At 39.9% G+C, this 17,504-nt stretch overlaps 1 protein-coding gene and 1 pseudogene across 1 annotated transcript in view; one reads left to right on the forward strand and one right to left on the reverse strand.

Annotated features, from left to right (window-relative positions):
- LOC109372010 (zinc finger protein OZF-like) overlaps nt 1-7,772 on the reverse strand; it is an 8,996-nt pseudogene extending 1,224 nt beyond the window's left edge.
- A 43-nt stretch (nt 7,773-7,815) lies between these two features.
- LOC109372011 (zinc finger protein 850-like) overlaps nt 7,816-17,504 on the forward strand; it is a 30,393-nt gene continuing 20,704 nt past the window's right edge. The window contains exons 1-3 of the mRNA XM_019624804.1: nt 7,816-8,074; nt 8,933-8,992; nt 10,597-10,673. The gene's annotated coding sequence lies outside the window, so the exon portion shown is untranslated. The remainder of the gene's footprint in view (nt 8,075-8,932; nt 8,993-10,596; nt 10,674-17,504) is intronic.

The raw sequence follows: 17,504 nt of genomic DNA on the forward strand, positions 1-17,504 counted from the left end.
GGCAGCCCAGCTCCAGGTTGAGCTGTTGTTCAGCGTCTTAGCTGTAGAGGGCAGCGTCACTGGCCCTCATATGTGGGATCCAAACCAGGGCCCTCTGGCATTCCAAGCCAGTTCTTAACCATTGCGCCACTCGGCCCACCCTAAATGTTGTGATGTTTAATGAGTTATTGCTCCTGGCTAAAGGCTATTCCTCATTTATTATATTTAAAGGGTTTCTCTCCAATATGAATTTTCTCATGCTTTGTGAGATTTGATTTGCTGATGAATGTTTTCCAACATTCCTTACATATTTAGGGTTTTTCTCCAACATGCATTTTCTGGTGTTTAATGAAGCTTGGCTTCTGAATAAAAGCTTTTTCACACTTATTACATTCAAAGTTTCTCTCCAGTATGAATTTTCTGGTGAGTAATGAGATTTTCTTTCTGATTGAAGGATTTTCCACATTCCTTACGTTTGTAGGCTTTCTCTCCAGAGTGAGCAGTATAATATTTAGTTAAGTATTTGCTTCTGGCTGAAGTCTTTTCCACATTCACTACATTTAAAGGGTTTCTCTTCCATATGGATTTTCTCCTGGTCAGTGATATTTGATTTGTGGCTGAAGGCTTTCTCACATTTTTTACATGAATAATATTTATTCCCAATATGAAATCTCTGGTGACTTATGAATTTGACATCTAAATGGAAGCTTCCTTACATTCATAAAGTTTAAATTTTCTCATGTTTTATGAAGTTTTGCTCTAGCAAATCATTTTTCCAAACTTGTTACATTAATTGAATTTCTCCATAATTTGAATTTTCTCATATTCAATTAATTTGAATAACTGGCTGAAGGTTTTCTAATATTCCTTACACATAGGTTTCCTCTGATGCATGCTTTCTCTAGTGACTAATAAGATGATACACGTGAATATAATAAGCATCCTAGATGGATAAAGTTTGTAGGGTTTTTCTCTACTGCGTATTTTCAGGTATTTGATGAAGTTTAATTCTGAATTCCTTTTTATACAAATTTCACTTAATGGGGGTTACTATAACATACAATGAGTTACAATATACTTATTATATTGATAGCATTTCTTACATAGAAGCCTTCATAATATGTCTAAATTAAGTTTCTAATTCTTTCCAAGTGAGTCACATTGAGACAGGCCTTATCTTGAAGAAACAATGTCTGAACTCAGAGGATATCTTTCATAGTCACTGCCTTTTTCCTCTGTATTTTCTTGGAGATACACACAATTTGACTCATAAGTCTTTCAGTTGCCTCTCTATCTGCTTATTAATATCCAAGGTTTCCTCTAAAATGGAGTACAAATAACAATCATTAAAAAATAAATAAATAAGGCCGGCTGAGTGGCTCAGTTGGTTAAGAGTGCGAGCTCTGAGCAACAGGGTTGCCGGTTTGATTCCCACATGGGCCAGTGAGCTGCACCCGAGATGAGCTGCTGCTAAGCTACCAATAGGTGGCAAAATGGTTCAGCTGGTGAGAGCACGTGCTCCTAACAACAAGGTTGCTGGTTCGACCCCTGCAATGGGATGGTGGGCTGTGCCCACCCGCAACTAAGATTGAACACGATTGAACACAGCACCTTGAGCTGAAAAGCCGCAAGCTGCTGTCGGGCCGCCAGGTGGCGACTGGACTTGGAGCTGAGCTAGCTGCGCCCTCCACAACTAAGATTAAAGGACAATAACTTGGCTGTTCCCTTTCCCCAATTCCCTAACACTGTTCCTCTTCTCCAATTCCCCAATAAATTATTACAACTAAATAAATAACATTTGAAAATTGCTAATAACACTCTTTAGTATGTAGTAAGTATGCAAAATCTACTACTATTGTAATAGTTATCAGCACTTAAAATTTTTTCCACTATTATAAATAAAATTTCAGATATTTGCTGTTATGGTCTAGACTTCATTTTCAGGCCAAAAGAACCCCCCAATATGAAAGAAATCCCAAGTGCTAATATCCACTGTCCCCTAATTTTGAGAAGGAAACTCTTACAGAGGAACTTGGGGTAGAACACCGATATTTGATTAATATTTTAGCTGTGCATGCTTTTAAATCAACTTTTCATAACTCACAAATCAGCAACATGAAGAGATCACAAAATGAGGAAGTAACAAATAGGATGAAAGAGTGAGTTCATAAAAAGAGTCTATTTAGATGACTAGACAGAGGGTAGAATGACCAGAGGGATAAACATACAAAGAGGACACAGTATATTAAACTTAGTGGATTGGCACATGCATTTATTTTTGCTTCCTCCAGAAGCTTCATTAAAATTTTGTAAATAGGAGGCTGGGACAATATAAACTCACAAGAAAAAAGAGAATGCTGTATAGTTGATGAGATATGTCAACAATTTTTTCAAAGATGGCTTGCAGCTGGAAGACTGTCAGAACCAAGAAACTGAAATAATTCCAACAGAAAATAAGCAAAAAAAAAAAAATCACTACAACAGCTCATGGAGTGGAGGAACCAAGTGCCTCAAAAAGTGGCAAGAAAGTTAGGAGCTGAAAAAAGGATTTATAAGTAGCTTGAAACGCATCACCCCCAACCCCACTCAAGCCATCTGTAGTATTTTAAACTGTGTCCACAATTTCTTTTTTATAATCCCCTGACTCCAACCTTAAGTGTAGGCTAGACTTAGTGACTCACTTCTAATGAACAGAGCATGGTAGAAGTGATGGGATGTGACCTCTGAACCTACATCATAAAAGGTACTGTAGTTTCCTGACTATGTGCTCTCTCTCTGGTATCACTTGCTCTAGGGCAGCGGTTCTCAACCTTTCACAGGAGTCGCCTAAGACCATCGGAAAACACATATTTTCGATGGTCTTAGGAACCGAGACACCGCTCCTCTATCCATCTCCAGGCCCACATGCAGATACGCGCACATACGAGTACCCGGCGACCCCTGTGAAAGGGTCGTTCGACCCCCAAAGAGGTTGCGACCCACAGGTTGAGAACTGCTGCTCTAGGGGATGCTAGCTGTAAAGCCAGTTGTTAGGACATTCAGGCAATCCTGTGGAGAGGCCCATGTAAGAAGAAACTGAAGCTTTCTGACAACAGTCAGCAAGGAGCTATCAAAAGCCATGTAAGTGAGCCATCTATCTTAAAGCAGATGTTCCAGTCCCAGTCTAGCAAGGCCAGCAGCTTGACTGCAACCTCATGAGAGACCCTGAGCGAGAACCACACAACTAAGCTGCTTCCAGGTCTGTGAGCCTCAGAAACTGTTTGAAATAATGTTTGTTGTTTTAAGCTGCTAAGTTGTGGCGTGATTTGTGATGCAGAAATAGATAACTAACACAATACCACACCACCCTGCCAAAGAACAGAATATTCATTATCTAGAGAAATTGAATTGAAGAAGCTTTAGACACAAGGATGTAAAGAAAAGCAGATGACAAAGAGAGACACCACACTGCAATCAGGGGGATTAAATAAATTGTGGGACTTTATCACTGCTGGACCTAAAAAATTCTGGTAGTCAAAAGATGAGAAGTCTCTTCTCTGGAGAAACATTACAGCCCAGGAGAAAACCTATAATACTAATATTTGGGGGCTCACAAAGAATTGTCTGAATTCTTGACCAATAATAGTTCTATAGTGAAGCTCACAAGTCGACAAGCCCTCATTACATATACAGATATTATACTCATTTTTTTAGTGTATCATTAATAAAAGATGAATGGGCAGCTATTAATCAGCAAACTAGGGAAAACAGTAATATGTAAATGTGATGTAAAACTAGTAATATGAAAGACATATTAATGTGAAAATAGTTAAAACAAAAATCTAAGGACATGGATATAGGTAAGGAACAGGAAAAGACATTAAAAAATAAAATTAAAAAAACCTGTAGGGCCGGCCGAATGGCGCGATGGTTAAGAACTGGCTTGCGACGCCAGAGGGCCCCAGTTCGGATCCCACGTATGAGGGCCAGTGACACTGCCCTCCACAGCTAAGATACTGAACAACAGCTCAACCTGGAGCTGGGCTGCTGTGAGTTGCCGGCGACGGCGTAGGCTGCAGCCCCTGTGGCAGTGGGTTGCCATGGGCTACAATATGTAGCCAGCAGCCAGCGTGAGCGGTCAGCAGCCGCAGTGAGCGGCCGTCCAGAAGCCGGCGACTGATCTGCCTCGGCCGGGAAGAGCGCAATGATGGTGCCAACTTGGGCCAGTGAAGCAACGTCCTCCACAACTAGACTGAAGAACAAAACGACAGCAACTTGTCTGTTCCCCTTCCCCCAATTCCCCAGCACTGTTCCCTTCCCCCCAATACCCCAATAAAAATCTTTAAAAAAACAACAAAACAAAACAAAAAACCCTGTAAAAACACAGAGAGGGCCGGCCGAGTGGCTCAGTTGGTTAAGAGCTCGCTCAGGAGTTTGAGCTCTGAGCAACAGCGGTTTGATGCCCGGCCCAAGCTGAGCAGCCGCTAAGTTGCCAATAGGTAGCAGGATGGCTCAGCTAAAAAAAAAAAAAAAAAAAAGCACAGAGAGATAAGAGAAGATATATCAAGGAAATAACAGGTACTATAAAAGCTGCTCTTGGAAATTAAAAATAAGATAGCTAGTTTTTAAATTTTAACAGCAGAAATGGGAAATAGAGTTGCAGAAATCACCCAATTGTAGGGGGGAAAAGGAATTTTAAAACTAGGTGATAAAAGATGAGAAAGATAACAGATAAAATCAGGAATTTCAACAGTCAACTAAAAGAAGTTCCAGAAAAAGGGAGGAGAAAACTGAATGGAGGAAAATTTCAGAGAACAAATATAAAGAGATTTGTAGAAATACAGGTCATGAGTCTTAAAAATAAAGAGGTCCACTGAGTACCTTGTACAATGAACAAAAAAGACCCCTACCAAAGCACATCTTTGTGAAATTTCAGAAAACTAGGTATGAAGATCAAATGGTTCCAAAGAGAAAGAAAAACAAAACACAAATCAAACTGTCATCATACTTTCAGATAAAAACTGTAAAAGTACAAACTTACAGTGGTAAGATAAATAAATTCTGGGGATGTAATGTACAGCATGGTGACTATAGTTAACAATACTGAATGGTATTTCAAAGGAAAAAAATTGTAACTGTGTGGTGATAAATGTTAACTTATTGTCGTGATCATTTTGCAATACAAGCATATACATGTATCAAATTATTATGTTGTACGCCTAAAACTAATACAATGTTATATGTCAATGTTATATGTCAATTTGTATTATGTCAAAATTAAAAAAAATTTTTTTTAAAGAATGCAAATACTCAGGCCCCACTCCAGACCTTAATGATTAGATGGTGGTGGCGCCCAGCAATCTGTCTTTTAACAAGCTCTCCAGGTGATTCTGATGTTCCCTAAGGTTTGAGAATCACTACCTTAGACATTATTGCCACTATGCTTATTTGAAGCTAAGTCTTCTCCCTTCTTACCAGGGGTAATCACTTTCCTGTAACATGTTAATCATTGCCTTGATTTTCCTTATAAGTTTCCCACAGCTATTTATCTTCATTTAGTTTCCTTGTTTTACATTTATAAAAATACAATCACTGAGATGTAAGAAAAACAACAACAACAACTCTGTAAGCTAGAAGACAATGGTATAATTCTCTTGAAATTCTAAGGGAAAACTCTGTCCAACCTAAAATCCCAAATCTAGTTAAGCTATCATCCAAAATAGGTAGAATAAAGGAGTTTTTAGACTTGTAAAAGCCCCCAAATTTTACTCCAAATTAACCTTTCTAAAGGTGATAGTTGAGGAATTTATTTTTTTTACAAAAATGAGGGGCTAAACCAAGAAGAAAAAAAAAAGACATGAACTCCAGAAAATCAGAGACTGATCATAAGAAAGAGGTGAAGGAAATTCCTAAGATGATCATGTGCTGGCTATTTACTTATTATTGTCTTTCAGTCCCACACTGAACCTTATATATGTTTCTCTGTAATGTTGGCACTGGGAGGCTGGAAACTACATTTCCCAGGCTCCTTTGCCAGTTGACCTTCTTTTATTTATTGACAAATCCAAAATACTCATTAATTAACTCTACAGTGAAGAAACCTCACAGACACCATTTTAACTAAGTAAATTATCACCAGTAATGGAACAGATTGACATTGTGTGTCTCCTCATAGGATAAACTGAGACAAGCATAGCATTACTTATGTTCCTCCCCAAAATGTGTAAATAATGAGGAAACATCAAGTAAATCCAAATTGGAGAACATTATACAAAATTAACCTGTACTCTTTGAAAATGTTAAGATTGTGAACAGGTGAGATAAACAGAAAGCAAATAGTAAGATGGTAGATTTAAACCCAAATATATTAGTAGTTTCATTAAATGTATAGAGGAGAGTATGTGTTTATATACTTGGGTGCCTGGGACAGAGAAAACCAAGATCTCACAACATATTACTTTGCAATCTTCCTTCTTGCTTTAAAAGCATGTTGAATATGCATGCTAATACATAAAATAAGCATATCTATTTTAACATAAAAACTAGTTTATGTTCTTTATCAACACAGTACGGAACGAGATATCAGGTCTCACCTGGACTCACGGAATGACAAAGATAAAAATGTCAGGTCAGTGTTTCATCCCCTGTGTATTCTGAGTGCTAGCTATCACCTACAGAAATATCCCGAGCGGCAGCATTGGTTTCGGTGGTCCCGAGCGGCAGCATGGGTTTCGGTGGTGTGTAGAGCGCCCCTGAAAGCTGTTAGAATGTTTGTGTGAGCAAGAGTGACTCCATTTTCAACATGCGCAGAGAACTTAGCAGATAATGCCCAGGGAGCTGCCGGGTTGCCTGTGTTATTGGGTGTAAACAGTTACACTCCCAAGGTCTGCTACTGAAGATGAGGACGGCAGGGTAGCCAGCTGGCTGCCTTGATTAGTGGCATCTGAAAGGTACTCAGAACTGCTTAAGAACTGAGGACTTTTGCAGCTCAGAGAGCCGGTCTCTACTGAGGTGAGCACGTTGTCACTCTGCTCCAAGAACCCTCTACTCTGCTCTGCTGAGACAGAACCTCTGCAAGACTGACCTCCCAGACCAGCCACCCTTCCTCGCTCTACCAGGACTCAGACTGACTTTGGCACCGGTTCGTTACTCTATTTTATCCAATTATTGTATTACTCTATGTACTTTACTGTGTGGTGTATTTGATGATTGATGCTTACTGTTCGGTGTGTTGGTGATTGATGTTTGAGTAAAGAACATATAGAAGTGCATTTAAGGGCCGGCTGAGTGGCTCAGTTGGTTAAGAGCTCGCTCAAGAGTTTGAGCTCTGAGCAACAGCTGTTTGATTCCCGGCCAGAGCTGAGCAGCTGCTGAGCTGCCAACAGGTGGCAGGATGGCTCAGCTTAAAAAAAAAAAAAAAGGTAAATAAATAAATAAAAAATTAAAAAAAGTGCATTTAAGATCTTGCGTCCTCTGTTCTTCGCTAGTGCCTCAGCTATGGGGGGCGGGGGGGGCATCAGTCAGTGTCAGGTAGATCCTGGGGGGTCCAAGGATCTCTCAGGGGTTAGTCCCCTTGACTTGCAGGAAGAGACTGCAACACGGACTGTGAGCCTAGCAGTCAGTCGTGACTAGTGGCTAGTACCAAACTTGGAGCTGACGAGAATCAGTTCGCTTGCATTCCGGCAGAATTGGCTGCTTTTCTGAGCGGGACTACATTTCCCATAGGCCCCGCAGCTCCGCGAACCGCGAACCGGACGTCTCGTCCTGGGTGGACCAGTGGCAACCAAGCCGCCAGGGATGAGTAGGACTAGCATCTTTAGCTGGCCGACGCGCTCCAATCTGCGAGCCGCTCAGCGTCGGGGTCTTGATGTTCTGTTTGGTTAGGAGAAGCCGTAGATGAGCTCAAGCAAGGCTTCTACGCGCCGATGAATCCGGATGCCCGTCGTGCGCCTCTGGACATCATTTCCCAGAGTACACCGCAGGCCGGCGCTACGTCTCGCGGGATTTCAGCCGCGTCTTTACAGATTGGCGGGACTGTTGGTTTCGCGGATTTAGCCTTTGGTGTCCGGCGCGATTTGGCCATTTTGGACCGGACCGGAACTAGGGAAGGACTAGGGTGAGGAGTCAGAGTGAGAATACTTTCGTGTCTGGGGCGGGCTGGTGGGCCGGTCCTTTCGTGTCCTGAGCGAGTTGAAGAGAGATCATCTGTGTGTGAGAGATTGTGATTGCTACTGTTTGTCTTCGTGGTATGTGATTGTGAGTGCATGTGGTGGTAGCTCTGGGTGATGGAGTAGAGTGCTTGCGACTGTGTGTGTTCCCAATAAACTTGGATAGAGAGAGTTTCCTACTATACACCCCAAAATTTCTTTTTTTAGTATTGTGCTGTAGAGAAACTCTGATACATAAATACGGAGATGTGTACCATAATGTTTGCAGTGTGATTTCTGGCAGCCAGAAATTACCAGCATGACTGTGCGCCATTGTGCACGGGGATGTAGACGGACGATGATTGTGCGGTTGAGACTGGATCCCTGTGGTGGGTTTGTGACTGTGCGGCACCGTGTGTGTGTGTGTGTGTGTGTGTGTGTGTGTGTGTGTGTGTGTGTGAGATTGTGGTTGTCTGGCTGTGGGGCAGTGGGTAGGTGCGTGTGGAGAAAGCCTGTGGCAGTGCGATTAGGACTTTGTATGCCCCCTAGGTGGTTATATAGGATTATAAGTAACCAGGGAGACTTGGTTCAGAACTATGTGTTCACATGGGGGAGGGGGAGTTGTGATTATGCAAGTGTGACTTCATCACTCTACCTAGGAGACTCTGTGAGCTCATGATAGATTCTGGCCCCACCCTGTAACTACCTTGGGCTGTACTCTTCAGTCTTCCCTGACCTTCCTCTGTACTTGTATGTAGGTGTGGGTGGAGAGGGACTGAAGGGTTCCAAGAAAAGCCAAGTATCTCAAGTTGTTCTTCTTTCCACAGGTCTGTCACTAAGAGGAAGAGGAAAGAATGGTTATTGAACAGCCAAAAGCCAAGATCAAGGTGCTTTGGGTTTTTTTTTCTTCTCTGAAATCTTTCTTGTTTTTCAGAACATAATTTTTTTCCTGTTCTGATAATTCCCAGTGACCAAAATCCCGTTCAAGACACCTTGTCCTGAGTACTTCCCATTTGGATTCATGATGGGTACCTGAGGATAGACCCAAAAATCCAGTTTCCTCTATATCTGCCCCATCTTAGTATTATTTTGACAGTTTCTCCTGTCAAAATCTCTAAGGATCTCTAAGATCTCTATTGGCCGAGTGAGGAAAATGTAAGAGCCTTTATCATAACAACTGAATTGTTGAAAATAAGATTAGTGCATATGTAGCATCACACATCACAGTCCTAGTATTAAAAGCCATGCAGTTTATAGGCTGGTGTTTATTAGTAGTTCAAATAGGTGATAGGATTGTTCACTTTGCCAGTATTTTTAGAGTAGGAATGAAATTGAGGGCTTGATCAGAGTTCTAGACCAGTAGGACCAGGTAATCTATACCAATTTGCCAGGTAATCTGTTAGTAAACACTTAGACCAGTTTCCAGGTCTATTTTGAATTGAATGCTCAAGTCGTCCTCATTAGGGTTCTCAACCTGGAATCCTTGGACCCCATCACTGGATTTCTAAACGGAAGGAAGACTGGATTGATATTTATTAAGGTTTATAAAAAGGTAGAACCATGGACAGATCTAAAAGTAGAGAGTATAACACCTTGGGACAGCCCTTAAGATAGTAATATCCAAAATTAGTTTTCATAAATAGGGGAATTTTAAGTCCCGCCAAAAGATGGCATTTTATGCAGTTGATTAAAACTATGAGATAGAGCATATGTATTTTCATTATGACTAACATTAAGTAACAGTAAAATAAATAGAAATACTCAAGAAATTGTTATATTTAAATCTCTCCCCTATTTTTTTAGGAAGAAAAGTATTTTATAAGAGGGCCAAAGAAATGGGAGGTCCTCAGAACTGTCCCATTTGCAGCTCAGTAAATGTCAAATCAATTCTTAGAGTCAAGCTCTTCAGAAGCTCCCTGGAGATTCACACAAAGGAAAAGAGATGCTCAAAAAGGCAGATTGTGAATAATAGGGGGAAACTATTATCAATCAGAACTAGGCTCCATTACTTCTCTTGTATCACACCCTTAAAGAAACCCCTCTGAATAGGATTTAGCCTTTTGTCTTCCACCTAGAAGATGATGACCACCCCCATGAATACTTACTGCCTCTGAAATGGCAAAGATTTTCTTCTCCAGAGGCCTGTGTTCTCATGTTGCCCTGGTGGGGTGGCGATGGGGGAGGAGCAAAGAAAGGGGGAGATCAGGTAATCAAAATACTGTCGGTGGACAGCATGTACACAGGCAATATCCGACATTTTAAACTTAATACAGTAATTAATTAGATTATAAAATATTCAACATTTACAGTTTGGAATTCTAGCTAGACTTAATTTATTGGGAGCAAGAGGGCCGTTCCAGATAGTGGAGAGAAAGGGGATAAGCCTGTGCCCAGATGAGTGAGGGGGAACTCAGAAGTTGGAAGCCTTGCATGTGAGAATTCAGCTGGTCCATGTGTAGGCTATATTCATCTCTCATTTAATCTGTTGCAGTAGCCTTTAATTGATCCCCCTTCATTGCCTGCCTAAAATTCCTTTTAACACAGCAGCCGAGGAGATTTTTCCAAAATGTAAGTCAGTTTGTGTTACTCTTTGACTTAAAACTTTCTGTGACTTTCCATCTTACTGAGAATAAAAACCAAAGTTTCTACAGTGGTTTAACATAGCCATATGTGACCTGGCTCTCTCTTACCTCTCTGACTTTATCTTCTATAATTTTTCTCTTAACTTAATTCTGCCCCCTCTGCATTTGAGCTGGCTGATTCCCCTGCCTGGGATATTTTTACTCCTGATTCCCACATCACTTACTCCTTCAATTCTTCAAGACATTCCTCATATGTCTCCAAATTGGAGAAACCTTCTTTGACCACCCTATATAAAATAGCATCTCAACCAACATACTTTGTATCATCCTTATCCTATTTTATTTTTCTCCATAGCTTTTATCATTTTTTAATGAGATATAATTGACATATATTAGTTTCAGGTATACACCATAATTACTCAATATTGGTATATGCTGTGAACTGATCACCTCAGTAAGTCTAGTTAACATCCATTACCACAGATAGTTACAATTTTTTTTCATCCGATGAGAACTTTTAAGATCTATTCTCTTAGCAACTTTCAAATATACAATATTATTAACTCTAGTCACCAAACTGTATATTACATCCCTAGGACTTATTTTATAACTAGAAGTTTGTACCTTTTGACCACCTTCAACTGTTGTGCCCATCCTCCACCCCCTGTACTCCTGGCAACCACCATGTTGTTGCAAATAACAGGATTTACTTTTTTTTTTTTTTAGCTGAGCCATCCTGCTACCTGTTGGCAGCTCAGCTCGGGCTAGGAATCAAACTGTTGCTCAGAGCTCACACTCTTGAGCGAGCTCTTAACCAACTGAGCCACTCAGTCGGCCCAGGATTTACTTTTTTATGGCTGAATAATAGTCCATTGTGTGTGTATGTGTATCACATTTTCTTTATCCATTCATTCATTGATGGACACTCAGGTTGCTTCCATGCCTTGGCTATTGTAAATAATGCAGCAGTGAACATGGGGTACAGAGATATCTTTTGGAGTTAGTATTTTTGTTTTCTTTAGATAAAACCCAGAAGTGAAATTGCTGGATCATACGGTAGTTCTATTTTTAATTTTTTTAGGAACCTCCATACTATTTTCCATAGTGACTGCACCAATTTACAGTCCCACCAATAGTGCACAGTGTCCCTTTTTTTCCATATCCTCACCAACACTTGTTATTTTTTATAATAGCTATTATAATAGATGTGAGGTAAAATCTCATTGTGGTTTTGATTTGCATAATATATATACAAGGTGTGATCAAACAATGCAATGAATGTTTAAATAAAAACAATTTATTACAGTAAAAGACACATTATCATTAACCTCCCTCAAAATACTTCCCCTCACTTCGAACACACTTATCCCATCGTTCTTGCCACTCTCTGAAGCAGTTCTGGAAGTCCTCTTTCGTGAGTGTCTTTAGCTGCTCTCTTGTGGCTGCCTCGATGTCCTGAATTGATTCAAAACATTTTTCTTTCATGGTCATTTTGACTTTGAGGAAGAGCCAGAAGTTGCATGGTGCCAAGTCGATGAATAAGGTGGATGAGGACACACTGTAATTTTTTATTTGACAGAAATTGCTGTACCAGAAGCGATATGTGACATAGAGTGTTGTCATGATGGAGGATGAAGTAAGGCCTGAAAGAGGACTTTCAGAACTGCTTCAGAAAGTGGCCAAGAAGGATGGGATAAATGTGTTCAAAGGGGGGGGGGGGGAGTATTTTGAGGGGGATTAATGGCAATGTTTCTTACTGTAAGAAATTTTTTTATTTAAACATTCACCATACTTTTTGATCATATATCTATATATCTATAGTTATCTGTCTATCTCCCATCTATAACAAAGTCTAAAGTATATCTATGTGGTGTTCCAAGGACGGTGAGAAGGTAGACAGGGAATTTAGTATTGTTTATTAGTGTAGCAGTGTCAGAATAGGCTAGGTCATGCTGTGTTAAGAGCACCCAAATATCAGTATCTTAACATGGCAGGTTTATTTCTCATTCATACTACATATCCATCATGGGCTTTTTAAGAGTGTGTCTATACTCTTGTGTTGGTTCCTATCTAGTTCGTGTGGCCAGGTACTCAACGTCTTGCTGTTTCTGGCATGGGTTGGGGAGCCCCTTCTTAGATTTAGTGGTTCATAATACAGACAGAGAAGCCAAGTGATTTTGTATTTCAGCCTGATATATACTAGAAGCCTCTGGAAGTCTTTGTCTAGGTGTGGAACATGTGCAAGCATATTGGGTTTTTAGCTTGAGGACTCCCACCTTTGACCTCGGCGGTAACTTGGGTAACTGCTTGAGGAAACTCGGCTGTACCTGCAAAGGGGAGCTGTATGGGGCCATGTTATTATCATACCTACCTGAGGTCCAGATCAACATTGAGATTAGTGTAATGGTCTGTCTGAATCCCTGCAGGGGTGCCCAGGCCTCTCTCAGTGCTGGAGCATATCTGCCCTGGATCTACCCTGTTCTTGTTCTTGAGTTCCACCAGCTTAGGGAAGGGCTGGGATTTGTATACCCCTTTAAATTCCAGAGGGAGGGGAGGGGGGAGAGAGTTGCGGGGAGATAGGGGTAGGCAGCATAGTAAAGAAATTGCAAGGGGAGTGTGGAGTAATTTTGAGCATATCTGGGAGTTATTTTTTCCTTCTGCACAGCTGCATTCTTGGGGTGCTGTACTTTTCCAAAAGAAGAAGCTAAATATATACAACTCAGGTTTATAATTTTTTTTATTAGTTTCAGGTGTATAAAACAATGCAGTAGTTATACTTTTCACCCCTCACAAAGTGACAACCCCCCTTCCCCAATCCAACCCCCCACCCCCCAATATCATTCATATCTATTACAATTCCATTGACTCCACTCCCCACACTATACTTCACATCCCGTGACTCAGCTTCAGCTGTGCAGTGCGGTGGTCAAGCCTCTACACAGTTTATAAAGTGGTCTCCCTAACAAGAAATGTGTCCATCTGACACCCTACAAAATACAACATTATTAATTATATTCCCCAAACTGTCTTTCATATCCCTGTGGCAACATTGTAGTTACCTATTTTTGCTGTCTAATCCCTTCCCTTTCTCCTCTTCCCCACCCCCCTCCCAACTAGCAACCATCAGTTGTTCCTCTATATCTCTCTGAGACTATTTCTGTTTACATTTCTCGTTTATTCAGTTTTTTAGATACCACATATAAGTGAGATCATATGGTATTTGTCTTTCTCCGACTGACTTATTTCACTTAACATAATGTTCTCTAGGTCCATCCATATCATTGCAAATGGTGAGATTTCATTCTTTATAGCTGAATAATACTCCATTGTATAAATGAACTAGTTTCTTAATCCAGGCATCTACCGATGGGCATTTCCATTGTTTCCAAATGTTGGCTATTGTAAATAGCGCTGCAATAAACATAGGGGTGCATATGTTGTTTTGAATTAGCGTCTTAGGTTTCTCTAGATAGATACCTAAGAGTGGAATTGCTGGGGTCACAAGTTAGTTCCATTTCCAGTTTTTTGAGATACTGCCATATTGATTTCCCGTAATGGTTGCACCAGTCTGCAGTCCCACCAACAATGCACCAGGATTCCCTTTTCTCCACAGCCTCACCAGCACTTGTTTGTTGATTTATTGATGATAACCATTCTGACTGGAGTGAGGTGGTATCTCATTGTAGTTTTTATTTGCATTTCTCTAATGATTAATGAGGTTGAACATTTTTTCATATGCCTGTTGGCAATCTAGATGTCCTCTTTAGAGAAATGTCTCTATATCCTCTGCCAATTATTTAATTGGGTTGGTTTTTTTTGGTGTTGAGTTGAATAAGCATGTTTATAATTTTAAAGGCATGTTCCAAGTAAGTTATTTCTTCTCCCTTGAAATAGAGTGTCTTTTTTAAAAGCTTTTTTTATTGAGATATATTTAACATTAGATACTTTCGGGTGCCCAACATAACAATTAGATATTTGTATATATTGCAAAATGATCACCATAATAAGTCTAGTTAATATGTTACCATACATAGTTACAAGTTTTTTTAATTTCTTGTGATGAAAACTTTTAGGATCTACTTACTCTTTTAGCAACTTTCAAATATTCAGTACAGTATATTTTTATTAAATATATTGGTATGACATTGGTTAATACCATTATATAAGTTTAATTTATTTTATTTTATTTATTTTTTTAGCTGAGCCATCCTGCCACCTGTTGGCAGCTCAGCTCAGGCCGGGCATCGAACCGCTGTTGCTCAGAGCTCAAACTCTTGAGCGAGCTCTTAACCAACTGAGCCACTCGGCTGGCCCCCATTATATAAGTTTTAAGTGTATATTGCATTGTGTGCTCATACCCAAAGTCCAGTATCCTTTCATCACCATATATTTGACCTCCTTTACTGTCTTCAACCCACCGCCCCCTTACCCTCTGGTAACCACTATACTGTTGTCTGTGTCTATGAGTTTGTTTTGTTTGTTTGTTGCTTTCTGTTATATATCCCACATATAAGTGAAATCATATGGTTCTTGTCCTTTTCCATCTGACTTATTTTGCTTAGCATGATACTCTTAGGATCCATCCATATTGTTGCAAATGGCAGTATTTCATCCTTTCTTATGGCTGACTAGTATTCATAGTATGTAAGTACCACATCTTCTTTATCCAATCATCTATTGAAGGACATTTAGGTTGTTTCCATATCTTAGCTACCATGAATAATGCTGCAGTGAGCATATGGGTATTTATATCTTTAAGAATAAATGTTTTCAATTTTTTTTGGTAGATATCCAGAAGAGGGATTGCTGGGTCATATGGGTTTTATGAGGAACTTCCATACTATTTTTTATAGGTGCTGTACCAACTTAAATTCCCAGCAGTGTGTGAGGGTTCCTTTTTTTTTCACATCATCTCCAACACTTGTTATTACTTATCTGATTGTTAATAGCCATTCTGTGAGGTGGAATCTCATTGTGGTTGTGATTTGCATTTATTTTCCTTATAGCTTGTAAAGTTGAGCATCTTTTCATATATCTGTTGGCCATTTGTATGTCTTCTTGGGAAAAGTGTTCAGGTCCTCTGCCCATTTTTAAAATTGGATTGTTTGGTTTTTTTGTTGTTGAGTTGTTTAAGTTCTTGATATGTTTTGGATATTAGCCTCTTATTAGAGGTATTGTTTGCAAAATCTTTTTCTATTCGGTTCGTTGCCTTTTTGTTTTGTTGATGGTTTCTTTTGCTGTGTACAAGCTTTTTAGTTTGAAGTAGTCTCAATCATTTATTTATACTTTCCTTTCCTTTGGGGTCAACTTTATACATAAAATCTCCTCTGAGACCAAGGCCCATAACTTATGTTTTCTTCTATGTATTTTATTGTTTCAGGTCTTATATTTAGGTCTTTGATCCATTTTGAGTTAAGTTTTGTGTATGGTGTCAAATAGCAGTCTAGATTCATTCTTTTACATGTGGCTTCCCTATTTTCCCAACTTCATTTATTGAAGAGGCTTTTTTTCCCTCCATTATGTGTTTTGGCTCCATTGTCGAAAATTAATTGCCCATATACATGTAGGTTTATTTCTGAGCTCTCAGTTCTGTGCCATTGGTCTATGTGTCTGTTTTTCTGCCAATATCATACTGTTTTGATTATTGTAGCTTTGTAGTGTAATTTGAAGTCAGGGAGCATGATACCTCTAGCTTTGGTTTTTTTTTCAGATTTGCTTTCTCTATTCAGGGTCTTTGTGATTCCATACAAATTTGATGATTTTTTTTTTGTTTTTTGTTTTTTTGTAAATCTTTGAAAAATGTGATTAGGATTTTGATGGGATTGCATTAAATCTATATATTGCTTTAGGTAATATGGCCATTTTAACTATGTTGATTCTTCTAATTCATGAACACGGAATATCTTTCCATTTCCATATCTAATTCAATTTCTTAAAACAATGTCTTGTAGTTTTCAGTGTATAGGTCCTTCACTTCCTTTATTAAGTTTATTACTAGGTATTTTATCATTTTTGTTGCAATTGCAAATGAAATTATTTCTTTTTCTGGTACTTCATTGTTAGTATATAGGAATGTCACAGAATTTTATACATTGATTTTGTATTCTGCAACTTTAGTGTATTTGTTTATTGTTTCTAATTGTCTTTGTAGGAGTCTTTAGGGGTTTTTTTGTTTGTTTTTTTTTAGATTTTTTTTTTAAGGTAATTGGGGAAGGGGAACAGTGTTGGGGAATTGGGGAAGGGGAACAGTCAAGTTGTTGCCCTTCAGTCTTAGTTGTGGAGGGCGCAGCTAGCTCAGCTCCAAGTCCAGTCACCATTCGGCTGCCTGTCCGCAGCTTGCGGCCGCTCAACTCAAGGTGCCGTGTTCAATCTTAGTTGCGGGTGGGCACAGCCTACCATCCCTTGCGGGACTTGAGCCGGGAACCTTGTTGCTAAGAGCACATGCTCTAACCATTGAGCCATCCAGCTGCCCGTCAGCCGTTCAGGGCAGCTCAGCTCAAGGTGCCATGTTCAATGTTAGTTATGGGTGGGCATAGCCCACCATCCCATGCGGGAGTCAAACTTGCAACCTTGTTGTTAGGAGCACGTTCTCTCAACAGCTGAGCTATCCTGCTGCCTGTTGGCAGCTCAGCAGCAGCTCAGCTTGGGCACAGCTCACTGGCCCATGTGGGACTCGAACCAGTGACCCTGTTGCTCAGAGCTCGCGCTCTTAACCAACTGAGCCACTCGAGCGGCCCTAGGGTTCTTTATGTAGAGAATTATATCATCTGCAAAAAGTGACCATTTGACTTTTCGTTCCCAATTTGGATGCCTTATA

The sequence above is a fragment of the Hipposideros armiger genome, unplaced genomic scaffold (genome assembly GCF_001890085.2).
Source record: "Hipposideros armiger isolate ML-2016 unplaced genomic scaffold, ASM189008v1 scaffold_609, whole genome shotgun sequence".
Lineage (NCBI taxonomy): Eukaryota > Metazoa > Chordata > Mammalia > Chiroptera > Hipposideridae > Hipposideros > Hipposideros armiger.